The following is a 15,544-nucleotide window of genomic DNA, read 5'->3' as shown; positions in this document are numbered from 1 at the left end:
ATTCTATTGTATTGTGTATACATCATCAACCCTGCTAAACAAACAAACAAACAAACTCTAACTCTGTCTTTCACATTGCTTCTCAGTCTTTTGGTTAAGATCAAGTTTAGTATCTGTTTGTATCAGTTTTGCCCGGGGATGGAAAGACCACAGAAAATGGGAAATACAAAAGTGGTATGAGTACTTAGAATACTATATGCTGGAAGATTAGATTATGGAAAGGAGAATTAAATATACAATCAGATAGCCTAAGGGGAATTGGGACTCTAAATGAAAAGAGCTAATAGCCAGAGTAAAAAGGAAAGCAAAATTTAAAGAACTGATTCAGACCATCTTTGTGATAGAACAAAGAAAATAATATTTTTAAAAAGGAAGGTACAACTGCTCTTGGAGGGAGGGGTGAGGGGAAAGGAGGAGAGGGGGGAAAACAGATAGTTACAAGTAGCAGGCAATTATAGTAATGGAAAGGCTAAGATTACAGGACAGACTACAATGGTATGACTAAATATTTGAAATAACTGTCCGTCCCCCGCCCCCCCATAATGCAAATACACAATGTTATGCTCTGCGTAAAGGTAAAGGTTTCTCCCTGATATCAAGTCCAGTCGTGTCCGGCTCTGAGGTGTGGTGCTCATCTCCATTTCTAAGCCATTGTCCATAAACCCACTGTGTCACTGGGGACACACCATTGGTACTATGGTATAAAATGTTTTGATCCCCACTTTTTACCAATGAATCATGTTTGAAAGTACCTACCATTCATATTTTAAGAATTATTTTCAATCAACCAAACCATATATCTCAACGTCTGTATCCACTAAGATTTGAAAGCCTGAATTTACCTATGACATTGGTCACTATTTTGTTTTGAAGCTACAGTAGAGTCTCGCTTATCCAACGTTCTGTATTATCCAACACAGTCAGCCTTTTAGTAGTCAATGTTTTTATAGTCAATGTTTTCAATACATTGTGATATTTTGGTGCTAAATACATAAATACAATAATTACTACATTACGTTACCGTGTATTGAACTGCTTTTTCTGTCTTTTTTTTTTTTTGCAAAACATGATGTTTTGGTACTTAATTTGTAAAATCATAATGTGATTTAATGTTTAATAGGCTTTTCCTTAATCCCTCCTTATTATCCAACATTTTCACTTATCCAAAATTTTGCTGGCCCGTTTATGTTGGATAAGTGAGATTCTACTGTACTTTATTTTGGAGTTGATGGGAGGACGTATATGCACAAGCCCACTACATGTATACATGCTTTAATAACTTATTTAATAGTAAATGATAATGATACTAATATTTTATGTATGTGTGTGTGTGTGTGTGTGTTAGTTACATGGTTAATGTGTATGTATGTGTGTGTGTGTGTGTTACATGGTTAAAGCATACAGATAAATAACCTACTATTAAAATGCATATATTAAAATACACTAAACATTATTGCTCTGGTGCAAATTCTGGCAGTTGTGGCTCCTGTGTTGTTAAAGTGATGAATTCAGTTTGGGTTTTGACTTGAACCATTAGCTACAAAAAAGCCAAGAGTCAGATCTGGAATGGAGTCATCATTTCACTGCTATGGGAGCTGCCAGATGCCTCTGACAAATTGGTTATATTTCATAAATCTCTTTGCAGAATGTCTGTGCAACTCTGAATGTGATTATGGTGTTCATACCAGACTATCTTACTATTCCTAGCAAAAATTTCCTTGCTAAATTGGAGCATTTGTGGTTATTAAAATAATGTCTAGAACATCCGACTACCCATATAAAATAGGCTAGTCAGGTTGTCTGAGAAGAGAGGTTTTACTTTAAGAAATCTTCAGGTACTTTATTGCTGGCATACTTTTTACACATGTAGTGCTTAGTGATGCCGCTGAAATGTCTTAAAGGATATTCTGTTCAAGCTGCAGAAAATAATAATAATATTCTTAGCAGACTGGAAACGTGATATCTTGTATATATCACTGAATTATGTTAACAAGAAAAGACAAATATCTGCATAAGGTTAAAATGCAAAAGTGTAATTGTTTCTTGTCTTGCCATGGAAAATCTTGCATAGATTTAAAATGCCCAAAGAGTCACAGTGAGTTTGGAAGACTGCCAGCTCAAGCTGGCTTGCTTCTAGCTTTAATATTTAAGAATAGCACATAGAAATTTGTTGAAAAGCCACAAATAGCAGTTTAGAATTTGGATGGCCAGGGGAGGGGAGATGTCTTCTTTCAATTACAGTGGTGTCTTTTGGGAAAATATTGAAATGCATTATCTGTCATCATGGTTTGAAAATTGTTCAGCTGCATAGTGCAGTTAAGTAACATCAGAGCTCTGGTTTCAAGAAAGTTTTGATGTAAGTAAGACCAAAATGAAGCCTTGCCCAGGACATAGAAGAGATATTAATGAATGATAATATCAATAATTCTTTTGCCTAAAGACTAAAGGAGTTTCTAAAATCTAAAGGAAAGAACTGACACTCCTAGCACTCTTTCAGAAGTGTTTGAATGGAGATACTATTATACAAAGAAAGCTGAGCCAAAGCTTTTCCCTCTAGGCCAGGGGTCCCCAACTTTTTTTAAGCTATGGGCTGGTTCAGACTTTTTTTGGGGGGGGGGGGTGGAATATAGGTTTTAAAAACATGAACTGATTCCTATGCATACTTGCACATACCTTTTTGCAGTGTAAAAACATGAAAAATTCTATATTTAAAATGAAAAACAATTTTAACCAACATAAACTTACCAGTATTTCAATGGGAAGTGTGGGCCTGGCATGGGCTGATAAGATAGTCAAGTTAATTAGGATTGTTGTTGCTGTTGCTGTTGTGTGCTTTTAAGTAGCTTCAGGCTCTATCACAGACTTTTCTTGTCAAGATTTATTCAAAGAGGATTTGACTTTCATCATCTGAAAGAGTGTGACTTGCATAAAGTCAACCTTCCTTCCTTCCTTTCCCTCTTTCTGCCTTCCTGTCTTCCTCCCTCATTCCCTGGCTTCCCTTTTTCATCTCTCTCTCTCTCTCTCTCTCTCTCTCTCTCTCTCTCTCTCTCTCTCTCTCTCTCTCTCTCCTTCCTTCCTTCCTTCCTTCGTGGAGAGTGTGTGTGGGACGGCAGGGAGTTCAAGTGAGGTGGCAAATGTCATGGTTTGCAAAGGCACTCTGCTGTGTGTGTTAACTGGAAAATGAAGTGCATGAAGCCGATTGGCCGAGCCTGCAAAGACTTGGGGATTTATTTGATACTGTTTCTGTTCTGCTGCTGCAGAACCAGTTTGGACAAATTTTCAGTGCTGACTGAGTACTGCTGGTGATGAGACCAGTGTACTCAAAGGGACCTTGCTGTTTTGAGGCCTGTTTGCTGCTGAGAAAAGAGGGTGAAGAACCAGGACTGTATTCTTCTCTCAAGAAGATTTGTGGACTGAGAAAGGACTGTTTAGGACTGTTGACTTCTGTAAGTGATCAGAGGGACCATTGGAAGCACTACTGTTTTTAATCTCTTGAAATCAGTAAAGTTCCAGTATTTTTGTTCTGCAAACCTGAGTGGCATATTATTATTCTGAGGGTGACTCTGGATCGCGAACACACCTAAGAGCTTCCATTTATCATCATCAATCCGTAATAGCAAGGAGCAGTGGGGAGCATGTCTGAGGCAATGGGACATGTGTGGGGCAGCAGGAATGGCAGTTTCATGTGTTTGTGTGTCATCAGTGGGTGGTACATGTGTGCCGTGACATGCCGCAAATGAATGGCAAACATGGTGGTATGGTAGGAGCGAGGAAAATTACTTTGGTGGGCCATATCCAGCCTGTGGGCCATAGTTTGAGGACCCCTAATCTAGGCATTTTATGGGAGTGTTTGAAGTTTGGTTTGAAAAAATTAACTTGCAGATGTAGTATATAAACCATGCCCCGTAGTAGAGCTTCTTTCTTTCATATTCACTGGTGCTTCTTCATTTTAAAAAATGATGGAAGACCCTGTTTCATATTTGTTCAGACACCTGTATCTAGATGGTATCAAATATTAGCAGATAGTGTTAAATATTTTATATTTTATAAGCACACATGGCTGAGAAAGGCAGCTCATTTTATTAAAAAGAAAAGCGAGATGAATAGCAGGGTATTTGGCCAGACATTTGGAAAAGAGGTTGTTGGTTTTTTGTTTTGTTTTTTGCTTTTTGTATTTTCCATAACTTTGGAACCCAACAGTCATTGAGTCATCTAGGTAGAGACTTCAGTAAACAAGAAATACAATCTGTATATTAAAACAAGGATGGAAATGTTCATGCAGTGTTCTGACATCACTGCTAGCCATAAGGCTTCATTCCAATGGGTATTCTATATGAAGTTTATGTCAGGTGTAGATGATGAGCAACTCTCCAAATGTAGTTGGACAGCATCTGCCAACTGGCCTTGCAATCATTGCCACTGTTGAGAAAAGCTGAAACATGCAGTCTAAGAACATTTGGATGGCTGCATGATTCCCATCTCTATTGTATCTCATGCTGCAAACATTTGGACATCCCCCTATTTATTTTGTTCAATTTTATGAGCAAAAGTGAGATCCATTCCCTTTTTGTTTCTCTTGCTGTTTGTTGTCAGGTTGAATTTGATTTATGGTGACACTATGAAAGAGTCTGCAGTATATTCTTGGTGTGAGTATATGCTTTAATTATTCACATTTGTTGCATTCCTAACTCCAGCAAATGTTGAAGGCTGACTCCATGGATGCAGAATCCAGGGACAAGGAGATCCAACTATAGGTCCAAAGTAGGGCAGCTGCATTGAGCATTGTAGTGAGTGTTTAGGTCTGATTTGTTCCAGAAAGCATTTATTTTTCATTTTGGCAGAGCTGCTTGTTTGTTATTTTGATGGACCATGGTATCTGTAGAACTCTGCTTCAGGATCACACTTCAAATTAGTTGTTTCTCTTGTTTTCAGCTTTCTTAACTGTCCAGCTTTCATACCAATGAATAGAAATAAAACACAATGATATTTATTATCCCACTAGCTTGGATACCCGGCAATGCCCGGGTTATTTGAAAAAGGCATCGTTTGTTTGGGGGTGTTGGGTAATATCATTTAGTTAATCAGTAACACTGTTGATTAGAAAAAAAGCCATTCTGGTGCCTGTGTGCCAAATTTGGTCCAGGTCAATCATGCATGGGGGTCGCAGTGGTCTGTGGGAGCTGAATTGGGTGAAGGTACTGCAAATCCCATCATTCGTGGCCCATCCTCCAAATTTACCAGGACATATAGTGGGGCCTCTGGTGGCACAGTGTGTTAAAGCACTGAGCTGCTGAACTTGTGAACCAAATGGTCCCAGATTCAAATCCCGGGAGCGGAATGAGCGCCCGCTGTTAGCCCCAGCTCCTGCCAACCTAGCAGTTCGAAAACATGCAAATGTGAGTAGATCAATAGGTATCGCTCCGGCGGGAAGGTAACGGTGCTCCATGCAGTCATGCTGGCCACATAACCTTGGAGGTGTCTATGGACAATGCCCGCTCTTCGGCTTAGAAATGGAGATGAGCACCAACCCCCAGAGTCGGTCACGACTGGACTTAATGTCAGGGGAAAACCTTTACCTTTACCTATAGTGGGTCATTGGGAGGGGGTGTCTGTGTGCCATGTTTGGTCCTGGTCCATCATGCATAGGGGTTGCAGTGGTCTCTGGGAGTGTGTGAAGGTACTGCAAATCTCATCATCCATGGCAAGTTTGGTCAAGATCCATCGTTGGTTGGGTTCACAGTGCTCTCTGGATGTAGGTGAACTACAACTCTTATAAATCAAGATCAATTCCCCCCAAACCTGGTCATGGGGGTTCTGCGTGCCAAATGTTGTCCAGGTCCATTATCAAAGGGGGTCATAGTGTCCTGCCTTGATGCAGGGTGAACTACAACTTCCACCCTGTTGAGTCAGTCCCCCAAACCCCTCCAGTCTGTTCAGTTTCTGATCGATTCCTCTGTTTGCTGTGCCATAGGAAAGGGTTAAGGGAGAGGTAGTGGGCAGGGTCATGCAAATTCCAACCAATGGAGAGAGAAAGGAACCCTGGGATGCCTGCCTGTGGTGGAGGATGAAATTGTCCCCAAATGAAAGCATTCCTTGGGTGGTGGGCTGGAGCGTTTGGGGAGGACATTGGCAGCATTTGGGCTACAGGTTCATGGCGCTTGCTATAACCTGCAATATCAGTGGAGGGAGTGCCTTTAGAGGCTTCTCAGCACTTGGAACTATAGCTGTTTGTGGAGGCAGTAGGCTGTCTGTCTAAGTGGACACCTCCACCACATACACACACATTTTTCACTTTTATTATATGTATAGATATGTTGGTCTATTCTGTAGCTTAGCTTTTGTCTCTGTGGCTGACCTTCGCAATGCATCAGTATCATGTTCCTTTGGCTTATGAGGATTGTAACCAAGGGTATTAGCATTAGTTGTGTCAGCATTACAGGTTAATTTGTCTTTGAAGTTAGCTCAGTCTAGTGAGCTGAAATCAAATCGGTAAAATAGACCCAGCAAAGTATTATTCCTTTCTTCAGATCGTAGTCCTACATTACATAGCTGCTGCATCATTCTATAGATTCTGGAATATTAAAGCTTCATCTAAAGGACTGCAGCTGGTCAGTGCTGCTGAATAGATGTGGTAATTGATCACGATTCGGTTATGAAGACAACTTTCATATTCCCTACATTCTCTCTTTGCATTTATTCACAAATATTACTAAGTATATTTATTGGAAAGGTATTTCAATAAAGTTTTGATTTTGCAAAGTACTTTTCACCCCAGCCTATTGTACCATCTTCACTCTTTTTCCTTTCTGTCTGTCTGTTATGCTTAATGCTATTTCACAAAAAAGAGAAATAATGAAATTTCCTTAGGGTGGAATCAAGTCATTTTTGCTGTTTGAGATGGAGCAGCAAATGCCACACAGTTTGGTACATATTACCCAAAGGGTATACTACCCAGAGTAATGAAATTATGTTGTTTCCATAGGAAGGAAAAGTCACAGGTGACACACCTAAACCAAGAAAGCTGGGCCAAAACTAACAAAATGAATTTCAATATAGAGAAATGTAAGGTACTACACTGTCATATAATCCAGTTCAAAGCAGATAATTAGGATTATATATGGCAGTGTAGAAGAGGCCTTAGTAGACCACAAGATGAAAATGAGCCTACAGTGTGATGTAGCAGCTATAAAAGCCTATGCAATTCTAGACCACCTCAATAGGAGTATTGCATCTGGATCAAGGAAAGTACGTAATAGTACCATTCTATGCTTGTATAGTCTGACTTCACTTGCATCCAGTTCTGGGCACCACAATTCAATAAGGATATTAAAAAGCTAGAGTTTGTCTAGATGGCAAGTAAAATGGTAAAAGGTCTAGAAGTCAAGCCCTATGAGGAGCAGCTTAGGGAGCTGGGTATGTTTAGGTCAGAGAAGAAAGGAATAAGAGGGGACATGATAGCCATGTTTAAATACCTGAAAGGATGTCATATTGAGGATTTTGTTTTCTGTTGCTCCAGAAACTAGAGCATAGAGCAAAGGACTAAATAGCAGAAAAAGTGATTCCACCTAAACAATAGCAAGAACTTTCTAATGGTTAGAGGTGATCAACAGTGGAGTATGCTACTGAGTTGTGGGGTCCACTTCTCTGGTTGTTGTTTTTTTTTTTTAAAAAAAAAATACTTTGGTTATACAGTGTTCCCTCACTACTTCATGGTTCACTTTTCGCAGATTCGCTGTTTCGCGTTTTTTCAATAAACTCTAAAAGACTATTATAAATTATAAAAAATTACAATTTACAGGAAGGGAGGAAGGAGAAGCCAAAGGGAGAGAAAAGGAGCCCAAGTGGCAACAGGAGGAGAAAGTGGCGATTTATTAACACACGATTCGTTGATAAAGACTTAAAATATTGTATAATTACTAAAATAATGTATAAATATTAAAATAAATATAGTGTCCCTACTTCGGGGATTTTCACTTATTGTGTGTGGTCCTGGAACCTAACCCCTGCAATAAGTAAGGGAACACTATATATCCCTATATGACAGGGGGTTAGACTGAATGGCCCTTTTGGTCTCTCCCAACACTATAATTCTAAACCCCCTTCTACACTGCCATGTAATCCAGATTATCAAATAGGATAATCCACATTATCTGCTCTGAACTGGATTATATGAGTTTACACTGCCATATAATCCAGTTCAAATCAGTTCAAAGCAGAAAATCTGGATTTCATATGGCCATGTAGTAGGGACCTAAGATGCAACACAACAAATCAAATCACTAATTGCTCCATTTACATGATACACCAAATTTAGACAGAATCATAGAGTTGGAAGAGACCTCATGGGCCATCCAGTCCAACCTCCTGCCAAAAAGCAGGAAATCACATTCAAAGTACCCTGCTTAAAAGCCTCCAAAGAAGGAGCCTGCACCACCACATTCGTTGGCTCATTCTGCCTACTTAGTAGTAGGACTGTTCCTATACTCCCTGTGAAAATTAGATTTTTCACATTTACATTCTTTTGTTTTTTTCATGAGGTCATTAAATAAGAATAACATTTCCTTCCACATGTTCTATTTACATCCAAGAGTATTGAAGGAACTAGCTGAGGTTATTTCGGAATCACTGGCAATTATCTTCGACAGTTCTTGGAGAACGGGAGAAGTCCCAGCAGATTGGAGGAGGGCGAATGTGGTCCCTATCTTCAAGAAGGGAAAAAAGAATGACCCAAACAATTACCATCCGGTCAGCCTCACATCGATACCAGGCAAGATTCTGGAAAAGATCATTAAGGAAGTGGTCTGCGAACATTTAGAAACAAATGCGGTCATTGCTAATAGCCAACATGGATTTACCAAAAACAAATCATGCCAGACTAATCTGATCTCTTTCTTCGATTGAACTATGAGTTGGGTCGATACAGGGAACACTGTGGATGGAGCGTACCTGGATTTCAGTAAGGCCTTCGACAAAGTCCCCCACGACCTTCTGGCAAACAAACTAGTAAAATGTGGGCTAGACAAAACTACGGTTAGGTGGATCTGTAATTGGCTAAGCGAACGAACCCAATGCGTTGTCTTCATCTTGGAAAGAAGTGACAAGTGGAGTGCCGCAGGGTTCCGTCCTGGGCCCGGTTCTGTTCAACATCTTTATCAACAACTTAGACGAAGGGTTAGAAGGCACAATCATCAAGTTTGCAGATGACACCAAACTTGAAGGGATAGCTAACACTCCAGAAGACAGGAGCAAAATGATCTTAACAGACTAGAGAGATGGGCTGAAACTAACAAAATGAAGTTCAACAGGGACAAATGCAAGATACTTCACTTTGGCAGAAAAAAATGGAATGCAAAGATACAGAATGAGGGACGCCTGGCTCGACAGCAGTACGTGTAAAAAAGATCTTGGAGTCCTCGTGGACAACAAGTTAAACATGAGCCAACAATGCGATGTGGCTGCTAAACAGCCAACGGGATTCTGGCCTGCATAAATAGGGGCAGGCCTGTAGTGAGGGGGGGGGGTTAGGGGTTCAACCCCCCCCCCGAAATTTTTCAGGTTATAAAAAAAACCTGGTTTACTCATGAATTTTAACTGGTTAACCAAATTCCCATGCTAAGTCTATGAGACACAAAACATTAAGAGTCCCTCCAGGCACTATTTCAAGCAGATATTGACAGGTTTGTAGCGGGGAGGGGTGTGTGCTAGGGGTTAAACCCCCCCCCCCCCGCCTCCGAAATTTTCAAAACCCCTCCCGAAATTTTTTTCTGGCTACGGCCCTGAATAGGGGTATAGTGTCTAGATCCAGGGAAGTCATGCTCCCCCTCTATTCTGCCTTGGTCAGACCACACCTGGAATACTGTGTCCAATTCTGGCCACCACAGTTGAAGGGAGATGTTGACAAGCTGGAAAGCGTCCAGAGGAGGGCAACTAAAATGATCAAAGGTCTGGAGAACAAGCCCTATGAGGAGCAGCTTAAAGAACTGGGCATGTTTAGCCTGCAGAAGAGAAGGCTGAGAGGAGACATGATAGCCATGTACAAATACGTGAAGGGAAGTCATAGGGAGGAGGGAGCGAGCTTGTTTGCTGCTGCCCTGCAGACTAGGACACGGAACAATGGCTTCAAATACAGGAAAGGAGATTCCACCTGAACATCAGGAAGAACTTCCTCACTGTGAGAGCTGTTTGACAGTGGAACTCTCTCCCCCGGGCTGTGGTGGAGGCTCCTTCTCTGGAGGCTTTTAAACAGAGGCTGGATGGCTATCTGTTGGGGGTGCTTTGAATGCAATTTCCTGCTTCTTGGCAGGGGGTTGGACTGGATGGCCCATGAGGTCCCTTCCAACTCTACTATTCTGATTCTATTATTCCTTTTAAATAGTGAAATCTTCTGATATCTCAGCAAGAAAAATTGTATTATTTTACAAGAATATTATTTTCTGAGGGAATACATTTCTGTGCACTAGAATAACTTTATTCTGAATTTTATTGGCTTAAAGATACCAAGAACTGCTTGGTATTTGGAATTATTTGGGGTTTTGCAATATATGTTCCTTAGGCTCCCATTATGTGATGAAACTGTTGCACTCCAGAACCTTAGAAAAGAAACTGCCGGAGTCGCAACAACTTTTAAATGTGCAACTTGGGGTGGGGATTGAGGAGGTCAGAAAGGATGTACACTTGATTTATGATTTGTCCAGATGAAGGACATCAATGTGTCATCTGTGGAACTGGGGAATGTTATCTTCCTGCCTGATGCAGGCTGTCAAAAGTGCTGAAGATATGTGCTGAGGAGCAGCTATCTATGCTTATAATCTGATTTATCTTGGTAAAGACAGGTGATGCATCGATCTTGGGAGCCTGCAATTGACGGTTCCCATCTTTCATGCCTAGAAGTACCCGAGAATCCATTTAGATAGGTTATTCCAGCTGTATAGATGAAGATTGAAGAGAGGACATGGTGATGTTTTTCTCTGGTGAACTGCAAAACCTCTGTTTTCACAAAGAAAGGTAGACACATACTAGTTATATTTTTGAAACAGAAGTTGCTGAAAAATCTTTTTGTTTGCACACACTCTTCTAATGGGACAATATTAGAAACTAGCCAAATATATTTAATGTACTCATGTATAACCAAACCTAACCCATAAAACCTTGGGATACTTATACAGGGGTCAATATACAGGCAGTCCCCAAGTTACAAACAAGATAGGTTCTGTAGGTTTGTTCTTAAGTTGAATTTGTGTGTAAGTCAGAACAGGAACATTTTTAAAGTGTAACTCCATATCTATCTATCTATCATCTATCTATCTATCTATCTATCTATCTATCTATCTATCTATCTATCTTTCTATATACACACATGCTTTGGATAGCACAGGTGTGAATTCTTGGCTCTGTCTTTCATCTCCTTTGCTTCAGTTCCCTCTGTTTAGGTTCCCTAATAGTGTAGATGCCTCCATTTGTATTAGTTTTGGGGTGGAGCTTTAAAAAAATCCTGGAGGTCAGTCTTAATTGGTTTAGCTCTTTTGCCTGCACAGAGCTTTTTTGCTAGGCCCTCTTTTCTTTCTGCAATAGAGCTTCAGAGTTTAGAGGCTTGGATATTGTCTGGAAATCTTAGGCTCTAGCAATTCAAACAGGCATCCTTAGCACTATAAACTCTTCATATACCATCAGTCCCAGTGACAACGGAAGCTTGTGGTCAGCCCAAGTTTCAAAAGGAGAAGACCAAGTCCGTCACTTTGCATCAGAGGCAAAAGACTTTCCAGGCTTCCAGAAAGATGACTGCATTCAGCAAATTCTCAATTTGTAATGTATTTTTTAAGCTATTTTACAATAATCCTGGGTGGAGTTAGCCCTTTGTTCTTCCTGTTTTCAGTAAACTTGTTTTGGTTAACTTTCATCTTGCCTAAAGTGCTTCTGCATGTGAAGGGGTCTTGATCGTAACAGAAAGTATACAGATATCCCCCAAGTATAGCCAGACACCATAGTTCTCTCAAAGGCTCAGGTGTGCCATCACAACAGGGAAAGGCTAACACCCGTAGTGTTTGCTTTGCTGTCTGTGCCCCTTTTTAGAAGATTGCACCTCACTTTCTGTTGCTGTGAAAACTGGATCTTGAAAAACTCGGCTTGTTGTGGAAACAAAGGTCGGTGATAAAGCTTCTGTTCAGACACCCTTTCCCCACAACTCTTTCAAGTGTGAATTTTGTGAAGTGTGTTGGGGTTTGTAGATGATAGATAGAAGCTCTTATGTGTGCCCGTGAGCCCAGAGACACCCTGCAGAATGATGCACCACTAAGCTTTGCAGAACAAATAACACAGGAACTTTTACTGATTCCAAAAGATCAACAGAACAATGGTATTTACAATAGTCCCTCTGTTTGCTTACAGAAATCAGCAGTCCTTTCTTAGTCCATAAATCTGCTTCAGTGAAGATCAGCAGCAAATAAGGCCTCATAAACAGTCAGGCCTCTCTGAGTACGAAGCCATCTTCTTTCCAAGCAGAACTCAGAGGACTTTCTCTTTCACACACACACACATAGAGAAACTTGTTCAAACTGGTTCTCCAGCAGCAAGACCGCAACAGTTACAAACTAATTCCCGGGTCCTTGCAAACTCAGCCAATTGGCTTCTTGCATTTGATTTTCCAGTTAACACACATATAGTATCTTTGCAAACCATCACAAACTGGGATGACTGTCCCCTTGAGGTGAGGCTGATGTTTTCCACTTTGTGAGGAATGATCCTCAAATTATTCATGAATTATATCAAAATCCATAATGTTACCCCCCCCCCCCCAAAAAAAAAAAAACCCTGTATTTGATTTATACACAAGGTTACATTATCCATGAGTACGTATAAATGGTATGTTGGAAAATCTATCCATTTTTCTACATGTCTTCTATTATCTATCTATCTTTCTATCTTTTCTATTTATCATCACTATATCCATCTAGTCTTTCTACATTTCTGTGTTCTAAGGGCATATTGTACACCTACATTTCTCATGGTAACTGCTGTAAAATCAAACAATGACAGTGAAAGTGAGCCAAGACAGGTCAGATTTAGCAGTGAATTCTAACAAAAGATTACTCAATAGAGTATTTTCAAACAATTGCCTCTGACTCATGAGTTGATAATGCAGCAACTGAGGTACATGCATGCCATGTTCTTAAACAATTTATAACTACAAGTTCTATGCTTGGAAAGTTGCTTTTAAGAAGAAAGCACACAATAACATGCTGAAACCATTTATAGCTGAGCAGTGATGTGATAATCCCCCAAGAGACAGAGCATCACCCCATTATTCTTTATAGGTGGCTTCAGTATAGCATTATATACATTTATATTAATACTGTCTACCCAAGTTCTGCCAGTGCTGAAATTCAGTACTTAACACATTTAAGAAAAAATGGAAAAACAAAACAAATAGAAAAAATAGCATTGCATATACATTTGCTTCAATCAGTATTTACTTATAACTTCACTGAATATATTCATGCTCTTCTGAATAGGTTTTGAATTAATACAGCAGATGAAACTGTGCAGATCCACAGACATGGTTGGACTAAATCTCCCTTCAGTGCAAACAACAGCCAGTAGTAGTGGATGCTGAGAACTGCAATTCAAGATCTATTTCTGTATTAATGCATATTTTAATTTACTTTCCAGCCCTAGTTTGAAAGACTTTCCCAATATTTTTCTGGATAAGTATTTCAGGTGGTTTCAAATGAATATGTGTCAGTGTTGAAATAATCACATTGATTGTTTCATTGTTCTCCTTTCTGTAGAAGTGAAGCCAGTTTTACCAGTGGTTTGGATATTATTCTGGAATTCGAGTAAGATTTAAACACTTAAAAATTACTTGGATGCATTCAATGATCTTTTATATCCTGGCCCAAAAGGAGTGAATGCAGACAACTCAGCAATCCAGTGTGAAGAATTTCCATGGCACCTTGCAGACAAAATTGCTCAGATCCACTTCGACTTGAATGCTGTAATTGTCACAGATCCAAGGAGTGTAAATGTGAACTCTGTTTGTCCTGTGCTATGAGGTATGTTTCACGTTGTGCAGCCTTAGGGTGTGGGCAGGATCTTTGGAGAGGAGAGACACCATATGTGTATTGCATCCTTGCTTTTCTTGATTCATTCAAAAACTCCTGGAGTTTTCACAAGTGGATAAAGACCACAGCATCTTTTTACAGCAGGCCTTCACAACCTGTGGCCCTCTAGGTGTCAAGAATTCTGAGAAGTGAAGTCCAAAACACCGGGAAGGCCACAGGATTGTAGACTTGCCTTACAGCAGTAGTACTCAACCTGTGGGTCCCCAGATGTTTTGGCCTTCAACTCCCAGAAATCCTAACAGCTGGTAAACTGGCAGGGATTTATGGGAGTTGTAGGCCAAAACACCTGGGGACTTACAGGTTGAGAACCACTGCTTTATAATGTTAGATTTTCAGCATGCCTAAAAAAGGAGACAGTAAGATGTGACTTGAAGATGTCCTATCTACATCCTGTCATAGTAGACAATTGCTGGCCAGTTTTCAGTATTTTGTGTTTGTAGAAGCAACAGATGATGTTGTGGCCATCCACCTTTTGCGGTTCTTCAGTGATGCAGGCTGTCTAGATCAATTACAATTTGACTTCAAAGTCAAATCGATTCCGAAAGTCAATTCGAGTCCCCATAGGGGAGATGGTGGCGGGGTATAAATAAAGTTTTATTATTATTATTATTACTTCAGACCTGGTAGAAACTGTTTTAGTTGCCTTGGTGGATGCAGTTACACCATGAAGTCTCAAATTTTTTGAATAGAATACAGAAACCCTAAAAGAGTGAACTCAAAAAGTTTTTTTTACAATTTCAGTAGCAACTGGTCTGTTTCTGGGGCCCCTTCCACACAGCTGAATAAAATCTCACATTATCTGCTTTGAACTGGTATATATGACTATGTGGACTCAGATAACCCAGTTCAAAGCAGATACTGATGGATATTCTGCCCTGATATTCTATGTGTGGAAGGGCTCTAGGTGCCATACAAAGGTTTATGACCTACTAGCTGTGCCCGGCCACGCGTTGCTGTGGCGAAGTATGGTGGTATGGGAAATGAAGTATTGAGGAATTGTTGGTAGTTAAGGTAAAATGTAAAGGTTTTCCTCTGACATTAAGTCTAGTCGCGTCTGACTCTGGGGGTTGGTGCTTATCTCCATTTGTAAGCCGAAGAGCTGGCGTTGTCCGTAGACTCCTCCAAGGTCATGTGGCATGACTACATGGAGCACCGTTACCTTCCCGCCGGAACAGTACCTATTGATGTACTCACATTTGCGTGTTTTCAAACTTCTGGGTTGGCACAAGCTGGGGCTAACAGTGAGGGCTTACTCCGGTCCCCCAATTCAAACCTGCGACCTTTTGGTCCACAAGTTCAGCAGGTCAGCGCTTTAACACGCTGTGCCATCAGGGGATATTATTTCCTAAAGGTTGTGAATATACAATATTTCTGTTTGTTCTTTTTTTTTGTCTGATGGAGATTAAGTATGAATGCTGCAATTAGGC

This window comes from Anolis carolinensis, chromosome 3 (assembly GCF_035594765.1).
Source record: "Anolis carolinensis isolate JA03-04 chromosome 3, rAnoCar3.1.pri, whole genome shotgun sequence".
Taxonomy (NCBI): Eukaryota; Metazoa; Chordata; class Lepidosauria; order Squamata; family Dactyloidae; genus Anolis; species Anolis carolinensis.
This window is presented reverse-complemented; position numbering follows the sequence as displayed.